Source organism: Miniopterus natalensis, chromosome 12 (assembly GCF_054644295.1).
Source record: "Miniopterus natalensis isolate mMinNat1 chromosome 12, mMinNat1.hap1, whole genome shotgun sequence".
Taxonomy (NCBI): Eukaryota; Metazoa; Chordata; class Mammalia; order Chiroptera; family Miniopteridae; genus Miniopterus; species Miniopterus natalensis.
In genome coordinates, this window is record NC_142092.1 from 31,560,436 (window position 1) to 31,577,495 (window position 17,060).

General features: G+C 39.0%; 1 protein-coding gene across 2 annotated transcripts in view; it reads left to right on the top strand.

Annotated features, from left to right (window-relative positions):
* The window catches only part of LOC107538094 (histone-arginine methyltransferase CARM1-like), a 180,638-nt gene that overhangs the window by 127,907 nt on the left and 35,671 nt on the right, over nt 1-17,060 (top strand). The gene's annotated exons all lie outside the window — the stretch shown is intronic.

Sequence of the window (17,060 nt, forward strand, 5' to 3'; positions counted from 1 at the left end):
ACTTCAACCTGACTAATTTCATCTGCAATGACTCTATTTCCAAATAAGGGCACATTCTAATGTCCTGGGGATTGGGATTTCAACCATATTAATTGGGGGTGGGGGGTACCTTCAACCCATAACGGTGACCCTTGGCAAATTGCATGGTTTCAGTTTCCACGGTAGTAAAATGAATAAAAATATAGCCTACCTTATAGGGATGTTGTGTGACTAAGTGAATTAATATTTGTAAAGCACTTAAAATAGTGCATGGCACATGTACACCTGCATCAACATTAGCTGTTATGGCTAATGCTTTGGCTCCGTAAATGTCTTTCTTCACTAACCTGCTTGGTCATGTTTCTAATGGTGTCACATCATGTACAAAATCTTTGAACTGAGTCGATTAAACCAAACATAAGGCAGGGTGATCCTGGGCTAGAACTGAGTCTGTCTGGGTTCGTGAGATAGTACATTTGGTAGATTACACTTGATCATGCTATTCAAGTAGTTTCCTGCGAGGGACCTGAAACCCCTCCTCTTTCTTGGTCTCTTCCTGAGGTATCCTGCTTTCTTAGAAGTGCTTAGGAATTTGGTATGACACATACAAATGCCATCTAGTCTCCCGGTGCAGAGCGAGCGTTCAGCCTGAGCGCCTTACCTTTAGTTACTGGCATCACTGATGCTGCAGTTCTCTGGTTCTCCACTCAGTCGTGATATTATCAGTGCGAGGTAGGAACAAGGAGGGAAGAGCAATGTGAGGTTTCTTCCTCGGAGTCCTGGGTGGGCCATCTGGCAATCTTTAAATCTAGGCGCCAGATTGAATAGCATGCTTTGGGTGACTTTATAAATGTATTCTTCAGGGGAGATGTTGTTTTAACCTCTGCGCTTCACACCACTTCCTAGCTGATGGAAATCTTTTCTCTCCTTTGCTTGAAAATTATGTGGAACTCAGCCCAGTGGAGACTAATAAATCAGCATGAGAATTTCTCAGCTGGTCCGAATAGCAGCTAATGATGGGAAAGGTGGTGGAATTATTCTGTGTAAAGCCAGGACAAGAAAACAATGTGCAAGTGGCGTTCAGCGAGTACGAAGAACAGTCTGGGTCCTGAGTGATCCAGCAACTCGGATCTTCCTCTTATTCTAGCGACAGGGGAGGCCACCTCCATGTGGAAGTCCAAGTGCTGAGATGAGAAAACGCTTGTGTCAGGGACAGTGAGTTCAGCCTCTGGCCTTGACTGGGTTGCTTCTTGGGTTCTTGAAACTGACCAGTCACATTACTTTTTTGCGTCTCAGTTTCCTCTTTTGCACAATGAGTTTGTTGGACTGTGACTGTGATCTTTGAGGTTCCTTCTATGCTTTCACTTCTTCCATCACTTTTTATAAACCTGTAGACCCGGAGTCTTCTAACGCCAGGCTAAGTGGTTATAATCACTGTAGTTTCTGAGAACTCACCCTTTAATCACTCTCATGGAGCTCAGTGCCAGTATTTGTATATTCTAAATTGCATTGTCTCAAACCAGTTCAAGGCTTGAACAAGTGAATCAAAGGAAAAGTAGGGACACATGAGGTCAACTCTTTCTTAATACTTATAAATTATCTGAATGGCTTAGCAAACAAGTGTCCCCGCATGTAAGATAGAAAACTGTTCATGATCATTGTGCATGTGTATTAGGGGAAAACTGTGTCTCTGCTCACAACACTTCTGGCACACAATGTGTGGGCTTTTTTCCCCCTGTACCAACCAGTTGTCTAACTCTCTGGACCCCACTGGGCATCATATAATTTAATTTAATTCTGACACTAACTATGTGGAGTTAGTGCCAAATTCCACAGGTTTGAGGGCTCAGTCCCACAAGACTGCCCTCAGCTTCAGACACCAGTCACAAGTGATGGGTCCCCAGGGTACCCATACTTCTGTCTATCTTGGCTACTAAGACAGGGGGTTCCCACAAACCCGGTCAGAATCAGTAATTTGCTAGAAGAGCTCACAGAACTCAGGGAAACATCTACCTATGCTTATTGATTTATCCTAAAGGATATTATAAAGGATACAGATGGACAGCCAAATGAAGAGGTACATAGGGAAAAGCCCAGAAGGGCCCCACAACTCAGGAACTTCTGCCCCCTTGCATTTACTGTGTGCTACCCTCCCAGCACGGGGGTGCATTTACTAACCCGGAAGCTCTCTGAACCCCTTTTAGGATTTTTATGGCGGCTTCATCATGTAGATATGATCGATTATTAACACAGTCTCTAGCTGATCTTCCTGGTGACCAGCCCCTGTTCTGAAGCTGTCCAGAAGCCAACAAGTAGTCATCTCATTAGAACCAAAGATGCTTCTATCACTCAGGAAATTCAAAGGGTTTCGGGAGCTCTGTGTCAGCAACCAGGGGCAGAGACCAAATATGTATTTATTTCTTATTATGTCACAGTGTCTTTGTGCAGTCTTGGAATACAACAGAAATAGAGAGAAGGAAAGCATCCCTGGACCTCACTTTAACTCAGTGCTTCTTCAAAGAAGGACAGAGGTCATTGATAACTGACAGAAACAGATGGAGGGTCCCCAGAAATACATCAGCAGGTCACTAGCTGGAAGAGCTTGCTGGAACATTCTGAGGGGGTGACAAGTCAGTTAAGGCAGCAACTGGCTGGGGATGACATTTTTTTTTTTTTTTTTTTTTTGAAAGCTTAGCTCAGGCATTGTGGAGTTGACATCATCTTGGGAGAAGGATGCTTTGTAAGGGTGGAGTGAGCTGGGTCACTCTGCCCCGATCGTGCCTGGCTAGTTCTCTGGAGCAAGCGGGTATGTGGATATGGAGGAAGCTCCGAAACCTCCAGTCTCCCTAAACAGCCCCCGCAAGAAGAGGGGTGGGGCGGAGCAGGACCCAGATTCTCAGAGCCTCTGATCTGTAAGAGGAGAGGAGATGCGTTTCCATTCAGACCTAGTCTCTCACGAGAGCCCCCAATGCGTTTATTCTCTGAGCCGCTGCTTGCAGTCACTCGGTGAGCAGGTCTGCGTGAGCTCGCGCTTTTCCTTAGGTGTGTTTTGGTGTCATAAATATTCCCATCCATTCATAACGCTGCTTGCTTCACCTTTCAGAAATGTGATTTTTTTTCATGAGCATCTTTCCTAGACTGTGTACTCTTCCTCCGAAGGAGGGCCTGAAGGAGCTTTCAGGGTGCCCAGGCTGCCTTTTCCCAGCCCTGCGCCTCGCCGGCCCTCGCTGCGCAGGGGCGCGCCTGTGGACGCCGCTCTCCAGGCTGTGCGGAGCTGGCTGCGGACCAGGCCCCTCGGTGTTCCCAAGTCACTGGCTGCGCTCACAGCCAGGGTGGGCTCATTAGCTGAATTTCACATCTGAGGAAAAACCACCTGAGAGCATGAAACATTTGGGCTGGTAAACGTGAGACAGTTTTTATACTCAGATAACATTTGGTGGAAAATAAATCTAAATAACGCTGATTCCTTCATATTTAAATGGTTAAAATGTTGCTTTGTGAGAATTATTTTATAGACACATAATGTTTTTCAACACAGCTCCTCAGTTTATTTGGCCTATAACCAGTTTACTTGTATTATTTTTCTAACTTCTAAGTGAGTAAAATCAAGCAAAGCATATAGTTTGTCAATCATTTATATATGTTAAAAACTCTTAACTTCAAATAACCCTTTGGTATAAATTTTAAAATCACTTTTGCTTTTAAAAAAGCCTCAGTTTACCCAAAAGTTTCTTTAGTGACTGATTTGCTATAAAGAAACAATAAGCTTGATAGAATTATTTAATCATTTTGAATTTCCATCTTCATATCAATGAAGTAGAAATAATAATGCCTCTCTTACAGGGCTGTGAAGTAGATATGAGATAATAAATGGGACACACTTTGTGAGCAGTAAAGGTCTAATATTATCATTGATTTTACTAAAAACAAAGCAACCAAAATATAATCATATAAATATATAATCATAGAACCTAACTTTAACTAGAGTTATATAATCATATAACTGCATACTGTTGATATCTCTACCCAGAAGAGGCAAATCAAAATTAAATTTTTCATTCACATCCTAATATTTAGCATTTTTATAGAGCCCATAATTACACTGGATAGTTACACCCTGAATATTGCTTACGGCTAGAGGAAATTCCTTAATGGAAATTTTCTCGTTTGCATAAAGGGAGGTGTAGACAGAAGAGGAGACTCCTCACCCTGCCACACAATTCCTCTACTGCTACATGCTCGCTCGGAGCCCACAGTAACCCAACTACAAATAGCAAAAGGGTAGAAATTGGTCTGAGTTCTCAAACTACATGATTTTGTTATGACTATTATGGTTGAGAGGCCCCTTGGGCTTAACAAGACACCTAACATTTTTTTTTTCAGTTACAGTTAACATTCAATATTATTTTAGATTAGTTTTAGGTGTATGGTGTTAGGCATTTGTATAATTTATGATGTGAGCCCCCTGATAAGTCTAGTACCCACCTGGCACCATGCATAATTATTACAATATTATTGCCTATGTTCCCTGTGCTGTACTTTACATCCCCATGGCTATTTTGTAACTACCGATTTGCACTTCTTAATCCCATCACCTTTTTTTACTCAGTTCCCAAGCCCCCCTCCCATCTGGCACTCATCAGTCTGTTCTCTGTATCTGTGAGTCTGTTTCTGTTTTGTTTGTTCATTTTTTTGTTCTTTAAATTCCACATATAAGGGAAATCATATGGTATCAAGACACCCACGTTTATCTGTTAGTTCATCTCCATGTAACAGAAAACCCAAATTGACACTGACTTAATCACACAAGAGCTTTTTTATCTCATGTAAAAGAAGTCTGGTGGAGGGAACCTAAGGCAGTGTGGCAGCTCCAGGCTCCTTGCATCTTCCTGCCACACTCTCTTGGTTATAATGCTTTTCTCCCGAAAGTCAGCGCAATATCCAAGATGTTTGCTTTAGCTTCATCCACAGAGTCATGCTCTTGACAATACGATGGAGAAAGGAAGGACTCACAAATGTCCTTCCCTAGCTCTTTCTTCCTATTTTGAGGAACCTTCCTGGAATTCCCTCCCACCAATTCATGCTTACATCTCATAGGCCAGAACTTAGTCAGTTAGCCACACTTAGCTGCAAGAGAGGCTGGGAAATAAAGTACTTTAGTTTGTGCATTGTTGCCCCCAGTGATATAAGCATTTTATTAGTAAGATAAAAGGCAAGAGTGGTTTTGGATAAGCAACTGGCAGTTGCCATACAAAGTATAAATTATTTGGGTCTCTCTGGGGAAAGAGTAGAAAGGAAAACCTGTGGTTGAGGGAAAATGCTGCTTGTTGATTTGACCAACTGTCTACATCTACATACCTACTCTCACTGCGAAATGATCACTAATAGCCTTGCCCTTCCACCATGGTGTAGGGCTCATGGGAGGAGAGGATTGGAGAGAAGGAATAGCAGTTAGTATCTATTATGCACTTGCTATTTGCCAAGCCATGTATAATCAGGTTACATGCATTATCTCATTAAGTCTCTAAACAGCCCAGGAAGTAGGTGCCAATATTATTCCTATTCTACATACATTAAACTGGGGCTTGAGATTAATTAATTTGATGCAAATCACTAGGAAACAGAGAAGCAGAGACTTGAACTCAGGTCTGTTATCTCAGAAGCAAATACTCTAACAGGCTATATACCACATCACTCCTGGAAGAGAAGGGATAGGAGAGAAGTCATGAAGAGGCTGCAGAATAAATTATTTCCCAAAACTGAAGTGAAAACTGGTATATTGAAATGCTAAAAGATAATTTTTAATGGTAAAGTCATGACTCTCATACAAGTATTAAATGAGCATGTGTCAAATAGTTTATTTAATTTATTAATGGGTGAAGCAGTTAGATGTCAAACCCTCTTCAAAGGAGAATGCAGAGGACCGTATACATACAGGCAATGAGGAGTGCCAAAAAGGAATTAAAAGTAGATGCAAGACTGGTCTGTCCACAGGGCAGTAGTCAGTTGCATTCCACCAGGTACAATTCCTGTCTGTTTCTCAGGACAAGAATTACTCACATCATCATCAGAGTTGTAAAATAGCTCTAATATACTGGAAGGCAAAGATAGCCTGGAAGGGCATGTGCTAGACAGGATGCTCAATAACCTTTCCTTCTATTTTAAGGTCCCATAATTTAAAATGTTTTCCTGATATACCAAAATTACCCTCTCCCCATTGCCAGATATGCCAGCATTTAGAGAGACATAAAGAATATCCCCCAAATCCCTTTTAACCAATTACCCTTTATTTACCTGCTACCACAGGACCACCATAGAGATTGGAAAGGCAAAGAATGGTCTTTTCTCTTGGAACTGCTCCTGTGTGTTGGTAATAATTTTCCAAACTGAGATGGAAACTGAATTCCAAGGGCTGCCAGGTCACCTTTGGTGAGATAATTAGCAGATACCTATTGGATGCCTTCAGTGTGCCAGATACTCTGCTAGCTGAGCAAAGTAGACATGGCCCCTGCTGTCAGATACTTACAGTTCAAAAGAGAAAACTTACCTTCCAATAAAGGGCAAATAAGCTGGCTAATAGGATGTACAAAGGTGCAACCCCACTGCTCCCTCCCCGCACACACACACACACACCTGGGAATTGCTTCGATAGGCATTACATATTTCTCAGGGCCGACTTTATAACTTGGTCTGAGCATCCTTTCCGAGCCTGGACAGCTTGCCTGCCTCTTTGATGCGCCTCTTCCCGTTTTCGAGCGTTCTGGAACATCTTTAAAGGGAAACAGCTATGCGTATTAAAGTTGCCAGTGTGGGGTGTGGGTTTTTTTTGCTGGCGGCCAAGCTATAGGATTGGCAGCATCTCCCTCATGAAAGCTTCATGTGACTTCCTTCTGTCACCTTTGGAGATTCTGCAAGTGGTAAAGGGGCTTGTAATTACTCAGTACAGGGAAGCTTCTGGACTCCTCCAACTCTGCCCTGAAGTCATCCGAAAGAGAAACCAGGAGAAGAAATCCCTTTTTCTGCCTCTTTCCCTTCTTCTGTGTCTGTGTCCCTCATCTGTCATTCTCTGTCTGCCTCGCTCTGTGTGTTGTCCTCGTTGCCCTGCCAACTAGCTCTTGTTTGCAGAGGGGCTTTTCGCGCTCACATCTTGGCTGGTTCCTCCAGGGGCCGGCTCCTCTTTCTCAGCAGCCGATCTCACAAGGCCCTGCCTCCTGCACTGATAACTAAGCAGCCGGGGCCCCAGAGGGTCAGTGCAGCGCTCAGCGCTGGGAGCGCCTTGCTTGCGGCTTAAGCGGGCGGGAGGCAGGTGGGCACCGAGGGAGGGGCTGGGCAGGGGCAGGGGCGAGGCCCGGAGCCACAGGCACTTCCTTTCCGACCCTCAGGAAGGAGCCGGCCACAGCGCTGCTGTCACCAGCAAGAGCTATGAACCAAACTTGGTGAAACACACTCACAAGTGTAATCACTTCCGTCCAAGTCGCCCGTTCAGTGGCATGTCCTTGGGTTGGGCACTGAGCTCCCTAGGACTCCGTTTCCTGAATTATAAAATGATGGGTTCAGAACAAGTAGTTAGCCAACAACTTTAGCTTAAATATTCTGTTTAAGTAAATTAAAGGCGCTGAACTTTTTAACAGTAGGCTGAATATTGCTTTTTTTAAAAATTTATCTTTATTGTTGAAAGTATTACAGATGGCCCCCTTTTTCCCCCCATTGACCACCCTCCACCCCGCTCCCGCCCCCTTCCCAGGCCTTCACTGCACTGTTGTCTGCATCCATGGGTTATGCATATGTGCATGCAGGTATATTGGTTAATCTCTCCCCCCCCTTCCCTCTGAAATATGTCAGTCTGTTGCAAGATTCAGTGTCTCTGGATCTTTTTTGTTCATCAGTTTATTTTGTTCATTAGATTCCACATATAAATGAGATCATGTGGTACTTGTCTGTCTCTGACTGGCTTAGTTTGCTTCCATAAATGTTTGAGCAGATGTTCAGAATTGCCCATTAAGGAACAGGGCTGAAGGGAAATAAAAGAGAAATTGGTTAGATATCCTGTTGTTTGGGGGACTGACTGATCACTGACTTTTTTCCCTTTCATATTAAAGTAATAACTGTACATGAGGAAGGGAGATCAAGCAATTTAAGTAGGTCTAAATAAAACGAAGTCATCTCCCACCCACCCATGCATGCCCCATCACATTTCCCAGTGAACCACTCTGAACTTTCGATTTTTAAATTATGTAGCTGATTGCCATCATAACTGCGTATCATACTACCCATATTTCTGTTTCCTGAATTATCTACTTTCGATATACTGTTGACTCCCTTTATAACAGAGGAGGATCTCTCCTCTTCAGATGAGCCTCCCAATTTTGTTTGGTTATATTATTTCTAGATTGTCAAGGTTTAGAATACTGTTTTTAATGCTTTGTCCATAGCTTGCTTCTGAAAATTTAGCTCCCCAAAAAAGCATACTAAGTATAATGATCATATAAATATATTTTCCCAGTGGAACCAAGTAATTTCATTGGACCCATAGCAAAGTAAATGTAGCCCTGGCCTGTGTGGCTTAGTTGGTTGAGTGTCATCCCATGCACCAAAGGGTCCTGGTTGGATTCCAGGTCAGGGCACATGCCTGGGTTGCGGACTCGATCCCCAGGATGGGGCACAGCTGAGCAAGGTTTCTCTCTCTCTCCCTCTCCCATCCTCTCTCTCTAAGATCAATAAAAACATTTTAAAAAGAAAAAAAGAGAAAAGGAAATGCCATCCTATGTCACTGAACTCTTACTACTCCAAGAAGAATGCTCTATATATCAAAAATGGATAAACTTAATTTCTTTTTTTCAGATTTATTCACTTCTAATTTATACTCAGATTACCACCCTTTCTTCTATCTAGATAATTATCTTTTTTCTTATATCTTTTCCTCTTGACTGATTCCTTGTGTTGTTGTGGGGTTTTTTTCATTTGTGACACAATTAGAAAACCTTTGAGACTTTCTATGTCTGAAAATGTTTTCTATTCCCTCACACTTTTTGGATTTGGGCCTGGGTATAAAATTGTAGGCTCAAAAGTAATTTTCCCCCAGAACGTACTTTATTATCTACTAATACTCTATGTTGCTGATCAGAATTTGATATCAGTATCATTCTTGTTCATTTGAAGCAAATTATGCTTTTTTTTTTTTTACTTTGAAAGCTTTGGGGATCTATCTCTTTACTCCTAGGGCTGTCAAATTTTGCCATGATGTGTCTAGATTTGGACTAATTTTTTTAAACTATCCACTCTGCTTTATACCCAGTGGGCTCTTTGAATCATAAGACCAATCTCTTACTTGAGTGCTGGAATTTTTTTCTACTGTTTACTTAACTATTATTTCCATGTTGACTTGACTGTTCTTTTATGGTTTCGATCTCTGAGTTTGCTCTACATTCTTAGATTTCCTCAAGTTTCCTTACAGATCACTATCTTGCTCTTAAGCTTTGGCAATTCACCAGCTGAGTTATTTTTAAATAATCATATTCTTAATTTTATAGCAGCCTATTTTTGTTTTACGGATATGAAAATCTCTCCTACTCTTAAGGATAGTAATTTAAAAAACAGTTATCTTCTGTTTCCCTTGGAGTTATTTATTTGTTAATCTCCAGTTTTTTCTTTTATGCTATTTATTTCCCTCCAGTGTCTGGAGATCCTTGTTTACTATCCTTAGCTGATGACTAAAGAACTCAGTTGCTTAGTGTGGATAGCTAGTGGGTCTGTGTTCTCAACAGGCCTCAAGAGGGAGAGCAGGCCAAAGAGCCTTTGCCTGAGTGGAGAGGATGTGTTGACAGGTGAGCTTCCAGTAAAACGCAAGGATGTGTAGCCCACTGCTAGGCTCGGAACCTGCACCACTGCCAAAATGAGAGTTTCATCCTATGAGTGGAACTTTGGATGGCACTGCCTCATAGTTTTCTTTCCTCGGAATCTGAAATTAGAATCTAGTTACCCCAAGCTCTTCTGTTTCTCTTTCTGGCTTCAGTAACCACACTAGAATCCCTACTAAGGTGTATCCCAAAAAGCAATGCTAAGAAATTTATCCAAGGAAAAACCTAGTGATGTCAGCCTCATAGAGTCCATATACATAAACATGGGGTTGGGGGTGGGAGTGGGGGGCCATACTGGCCTACAAGACAGTTCCATAGGCTACTTCTGCTCTTGGCATTTTCTCCCAGACTCCCTTACAGGAAACCTTCCTTAGCTTTGATATTTAGGGGTTCAGAATAATGTGTTCGATTTTCTCCATAAATCCAATCCAATCTACTTCCTGTCTTCTAAAATTTCTTCAAAATTTCCCCTCCCTTGCTACTTCTTTTTGGTTAAATTTATTGGGTGACACTGGTTAATAAAATTGTATAGGTTTCAAGTGTACAGTTTTATGATACATCATCTGTATGTTACATTGGGTGTCCACCACCCAAACTCAAATCTCCTTCTGTCACCATATATTTGACCCCCTTTACCCTTTACTGCCCCTCCACACCCCTCTCCCATACTGTTATCTGTGTCTGTGAGTTTTTGTTTATCTCGTGTGTTCTTTTGTCACTTTCAGTTTTATATCTCACGTATGAGTGGAATCATATGGTTCTTGACTTTTTCTGTCTGACTTCTTTCACTTAGCATGATCTTTTCAGGATCCATCCGTGTTGGCACAAATGGCAGTATTTCATCTTTTTATGACTGAGTATTATTCCATAGTATATATGTACCATATCTTTATCCAATCATCTATCGAAGGGCACCTCAATTGTTTCCATGTCTTGGCCACCATGAATAATGATGCAGTGAACACAGAGGTGCATAGATCTTTGCAAATAAATGTTTTGGAATTTTTCAGGTAGCTCCCCTGAAGAGGAATTGCTGGGTCATATGTAACTCTATTCTTAATACTATTTTCCATAGTGTCTGGACCAGTGTACATTCCCACCAGCAGTGCGTGAGGGTTCCTTTTTCTCTAACCTCTCCAACATTTATTACTTGTCTTGTAGATAATAGCCATTCTAATAGGTGTGAGGTAGTATCTCATTGTAGTTTTGATTTGCATTTCCTTAATACTTAGTGAAGTTGAGCGTATTTTCATATATCCGTTGGCCATTTACATGTCTTCTTGGGAGAAATATCTGTTCAGGTCCTCTGCCCATTTTTTAATTGGATTGTTTGTTTTTTTGTTGCTGAGTTGTACGAGTTCTTTGTATACAGAGGTGAGCAAAAGTAGGTCTGTAGTTGTTTGTATGGAAAAATACATGCGGGTTATGATTATCACAATAAATAAATAATAATACAAGAATAAATTCTGTTTCATGTACTCACAACTGTAAACCTACTTTTGTCCCTTTTTGTATTATTTATATTAAACCCTTGTTGGAGCTGCTGTTTGCAAATATCTTTTCCCATTTGGTCAGTTGCTTTTTTGTATTGTTGATGGTTTCTTCTGCTGTGCAGAAGTTTTTTAGTTTGATATACTCCCATTCATTTATTTTTGCTTTTAATTCCCTTGCCTTTGGGGTCAAATTCATAAAATCCTCTTTAAGATCAAGGTCCATAAGTTTAGTAGCTATGTTTTCTTCTATGTAATTTATTGTTTCAGGTCTTATATTTAGGTCTTTCATCCATTTTGAGTTAATTTTTGTATACGGGGACAAATAGCCGTCTAGTTTCATTCATTTGCATGTGGCTTTCCAGTTCTCCCAGCACCATTTATTGAAGAGTCTTTCCTTTCTACATTGTATGTTTTTGGCTCCTTTGTCAAAAACTATTGTCCGTATACATGTGGATTTATTTCTGGGCTTTCAACTTGGTTCCACTGGATTGTGTATCTGTTTTTTGGCCAATACCATGTTGTTCTGATTATTGTCACTTTGTAATGTAGTTTGAAGTCAGGGAGTGTGATACCTCCAGCTTAATTCTTTTTTCTCAGGATTGCTGCCTCTTTTTAATGTTCATGGATGTTAAGGTTTCCTTCTGATTTATATAGTTTCCTGTCTTTGTGTGGAATCCCAGAAAATAGAGGTAACAAATGTATTTGCTTAGATCCCTGCTTTTGCTAATATTTTTCTTTAAAGAAAATCACTTTGCTGTTTTTTATAAAAATAATCACTTGTAATGAAGAATTAAGCAGTTCAAAAGTTTAACACAGAAGAAAAATTTAAACCTTCACAATAGTAATTATTAATATTGGACGAACAGCATTCCAGACTTTTTAATACAAATATAAAAAGAGAATAATGGCTAGAGAGAAATCCTTTCACGAAAATGAGATCATATTATCTGTAGTAGTGTAAATTAAAAGTATTAAATGAAATCAAATTTTATTAAATTTAACAGAAGGAAAAGAAACTTAGATAAAAAAGAGAAATTTCTTAACTTTAAGTAAGTGTGTCTTCATGCATAGAAAAATTACGTCCTAAAAAATTCCTTTAAAATTATGGAAAACAGCAAGAAATTGGAATCATTTTTTTTTAACCTCATGATAAAAATTCACTCCTTCCTATGAAAAATAAATGAAGTCGTCAACATTCTCATATCTCTTTCTTCCTCTTCCCTTTTGTTAGTTATATATTGGTTTTTTATTGTCAAGGTGTAATGGAATTCTCATTGAAATATAAACAAAATTCATGTAAATTTTTGGTATTTGTTTTATAATTAAGTGTATTCATTCCTAATTATTAGTCTTTTATTTTAGCTTCTTTACTACCAATTTTTTTTTTAAATCCTCACCTGAGGATATTTTTTCCATTGCTTTTTCAGAGAGAGTAGAAGGGAGAGAGAGAGAGAGAAACATCGATGTGAGAGAGACACACCAATTGGTTGCCTCCTGCACGCCCCTGACCAGTGCCAGGTATCGAGCCTGCAACCGAGGTACAAGCCCTTGGTCAGAATCAAACCCAGGACCCTTCAGTTCCATGGGCCAACGCTCTAATCACTGAGGCAAACTGGCTAGCGCCCAATTTTTTAATTTACCTCTTAATTATGTGAATTTTTTTGTGGGGGGCGGGCAAAGCATTTTTTAAGAAGTGCATATGAGTCCCATATACCCTGAATTCTTTCATGTTAAAAATGTGAATAGCACCTTCTGGATTTAATCTTCTTTTGGTCACAATTATTTTTCTTTTAAATTCTGCAGACAGTGTTCTATTGTTTTCTTAAAATGAATGCGACTATAGAGGAATCTAATGCCAGCCTGATTTTCTTTCACTTTTAAGGTGATTTGTTTTTCTGCCTGAGTGCCCAAGGAATTCATTTTATTTTTCTTTAAATCAAAATCTTAAGCAGAATGTATTTTCATGTTACTATTACTATATGAAATTTTTCTATGATCACTATGTATTTTTTCTGTTAACAAATTCAATATTTTTCTTCGGGGGAATTTCTTTTGGTACACCATTGAGTGATTTTCCATTCCATTTTTCTGTACATCTGAGACATTAATTACCTTTATGCTGTTTTGTTTTAATCTAAGTTTCCTATTAGCTTCTTTCTGATTGCAGAAATCAGTTTGTCATTTTTAAATCTGCATTCATTATGATAATCTCAAACTTTTCTATTAATAGCAACATTTTAAATTTCCTTTTATAAAATACTTCATGCATACAAAAATAAATAAACACATATATACCTACAACCCAGTTTAAGAACTGGAATATAACTACATATTAAAATTTTTATATGCCTTTCCCAGATTCCATCTCTCCCTTCACTCCCAGAATTTACCAACATCTTGAGTTTTATGTTTAGCGTAAAAGAGTTCTAAAAAATAGTGTAATATGTCCTAATCAATACAGTTTACTTTGGAAAACATTTGACCCTTTTTATTAAAGGAATTATGCTATATATTCTCCAGCAACCTGCTATTTCCCCCCTTAAAATTCTGCTTATTAAATTAATTTATGTTAACACATATATATGCCTCCAGTTCTTTCTTTTTCACTGTTGAATAGTACTCAGGGTTACCACCATTTATTAATTCATTTCCCTGTCACTCATTACTTCATTTTATTTTGAAGTTTTATTTTATAACTACCAATATTATTATAAAAATTTTGGTATAGGTTATCTTCTATACATGTTCAAAAATTTCTCTAGAATTCATATTTCTAGAAGGTGATATTTTTAAGCTTTAGAATTAAGTACATCTTTAGCTTTACTGAATAATGCCAAATGGTTTTCTAAAATTATTATATATAATTTGAATGTAATATATTATTTTCTTGGATATTTATTGTATATTATTCCATAATTATGTTGCTTTGCCTCTTGATTTGTTTCCTTGGGTCTAAAATCTCCCTTTTAATCTCAGTTCTATTGCTTTATCATCTTCTCTTTAAATTCTTCTATTTAATCTGTATTCTCTTTGACATATATTACTTTGTACTTTCTCATTCGATTTGATCCTTGAAATAACACTGTAGAATTGATACTATTATTATTATTATTATTTTATAGGTGAAAAATGGACTTCCAAGAAATTATGTTTCTTGGCCACAGTCTTACAGCTAATAAGTAGGGGATTCACAACCAACACCCAAGTATTTCACCTCCAAACTCTTGCTGTTTCCACTGCTTGAAGATGAAATATAACTAAGTGCTGTATTGCGTAGTGTAGTCTCTAAGACTAATTAAGCTTCCAAACTGAACAGGCATAAATAAACAACACATATATGACACAGGTCACTCCATGAAAAGCCTCACCAATGAGACAAGCACAGCAGGATGCCTGGTAAAATTGCCCCTGATCTATCTTGGAAGTTACTGTTATGAAAGGATGAATTCTACTGCTACTGCCACCTAAAGTGTGTGTGTGTGTGTGTGTGTGTGTGTGTGTGTGTGTGTGTGTGTGTGTGTGTGTGTTAAGCAACTGATAACAAGTGACAGGACTATTGAAACAAGCATTTGAAACCCAGTGTAATGCCAAAGAAACAGGATGGAAATAAGAATATTATGTGGATTTACTTGAACCTTGATGATATCTGGGGAGAAGAGGCTTTGTTTGGAATCTCCCTCCATCCTGAAGGGCCAGGTCACACGGTGAAAACCAGTGCATGTGGTGGATGGCAGAGCCTTCCTCTGCATTAAGGGCCTTCACAGCACTTGGAGGGACATACTGAAGTTTGTTTTTTCCTGGAAAGGATAGTTCTACTGAGTTTCAGTTTTGAAAGAAAGGTATATGACATGACATAAATTATCTGTACTGAGAATGTTGTAAACCAAAGATGAAAGAAGGCAGTAAGACTGACTCAAAAATTAGTATATGTTTTATATCTGGAATTAGCTGCTCTTGTGTCTTAAAGGTATTCTTGGTTGAGTTGATGTCCTATTTTCAAATATCTTTGTCAAGAAATTGTATTGAAACCTAGGCTTATCACAGAACTCTTCAGTGTTTGTTTCCTAAAGGTTGGTCTACGTGAGATCCATAAATGTTCCATGAAAAAAGCCTGCAGAGTATTCAGATAACTTTGGGCATGTTCGATTTAACCATGTGAACTGGTCTAAAACATATTATAGAAAAAAGGTTATTTTTATATTACTTAATATATATTTACAAAATATTATATATTTTTATAAACAGAGATACACTAAAATGTCTGCTAGGAAATATACCCTGCTTACATCTGGATGATGGGAATACAAGTGATTTTTATTTTCATGTTTTTGCTCATCTACATTTCTTTTTTCAGTGAATAGTATTTTTTAATAAATTTAATATGACAACAATAATAATTTTAATACTTAGCCCTTAATATGCTTTATCTTGTGTTAGCCTCAAGCAGACCTATGAAGTAGGCACTACTATTATTATTTTCATTATATAAATGCTATTTTTAAATTCCAGATTTGAAGCTATTAGGAACTGGACAAGTTGCTTCAGGCAGAAAGGAGAAAGGAGAAAGTGGAAATGAGACATATCTGAAAGGCAGAAATAGAAAAAATAGTAACTAATTATCTGTGGGAAGCACCTATGTATGCTTCCAGGATATTGAGAATTTTAGTATTAGTGATAAAAACAGAATCAAAGAAATTCAAGGTTATATAAAGATTTTAATAAGTCTGGCCAGTGCGTTTCAGTGGTTGAATGCCGACCCAGGAACCTGGAGGTCACTGTTGATTCCCGGTCAGGGCACATGCCAGGGTTGTGGGCTCGATCCCCAGTAGGGGGCATGCAGGAGGCAACTGTTCCATGACTCGCTCTCATCACTGATGTTTCTCTCTCTCTCTCCCTCTCCTTTTCTCTCTCTGAAATCATTAAAAACATATTTTTAAAAAAAGATTTTAATGAAATTTAAAGGAAAGGTTGGTTTTCAAGAAGCAGCTGAGGTTGGCTCCTGTTGATATCAAGGAGAACAAAGCACGTTGGTAGAAACGTTTAGGTGCTGGCTGGAGCTCAGGTGAGTGAGGAACCTAAAGGTGTAGCTTGGACAGTCATCCGCATGGAGCCATCGTTAGAGCCATGCACACGAATGGACTGTCCTGAGAAGAAAATGGACAGAGAAAAGCAGGGCACTAAAGGCTTTAACTTTAGGCCTTGTCTCTATACAGTCCCATGAACTCAACTAACATGTGGAATGATGATAGAATGGAATCCCAAGAGTCCTTCTGCATAGATAAATGTTGACAGAGGATGACATTTTCAAATAGTTTTTCTTTAGAAATTACTTGATTTCTTGTTTTAAAAGTAAAAAAGACATTTAATAAGCTTATAGGGCACATGTTGGTGAGCAGCACCGTAGAAGATAGGATTTGAGGTGAAAGATACCCTAGCCATGTGAAGACGTGATCAAGTGAGAATTGAGTCACGATAAATTCATGGTATGCTGCATTTAGAATGAGAAGAGATCAAGTTAGGAAAAGACAAAATGGAAGGTCTCTGTGTAGAAATACAGTGAGCAAAGATGTAAGAGTCCTGGGGTCTCAGAGAACCACAGCTTGACAAGGAATGTGCTGTATATTATGCTGGTACGTGTAAGGTGTTTATTAGGAAATACTTCTTTCAGGCAGTAAAAAGACATAAATGTAATCATGCAATCACCTTGTCATATTGGGCATTACGAAGACCT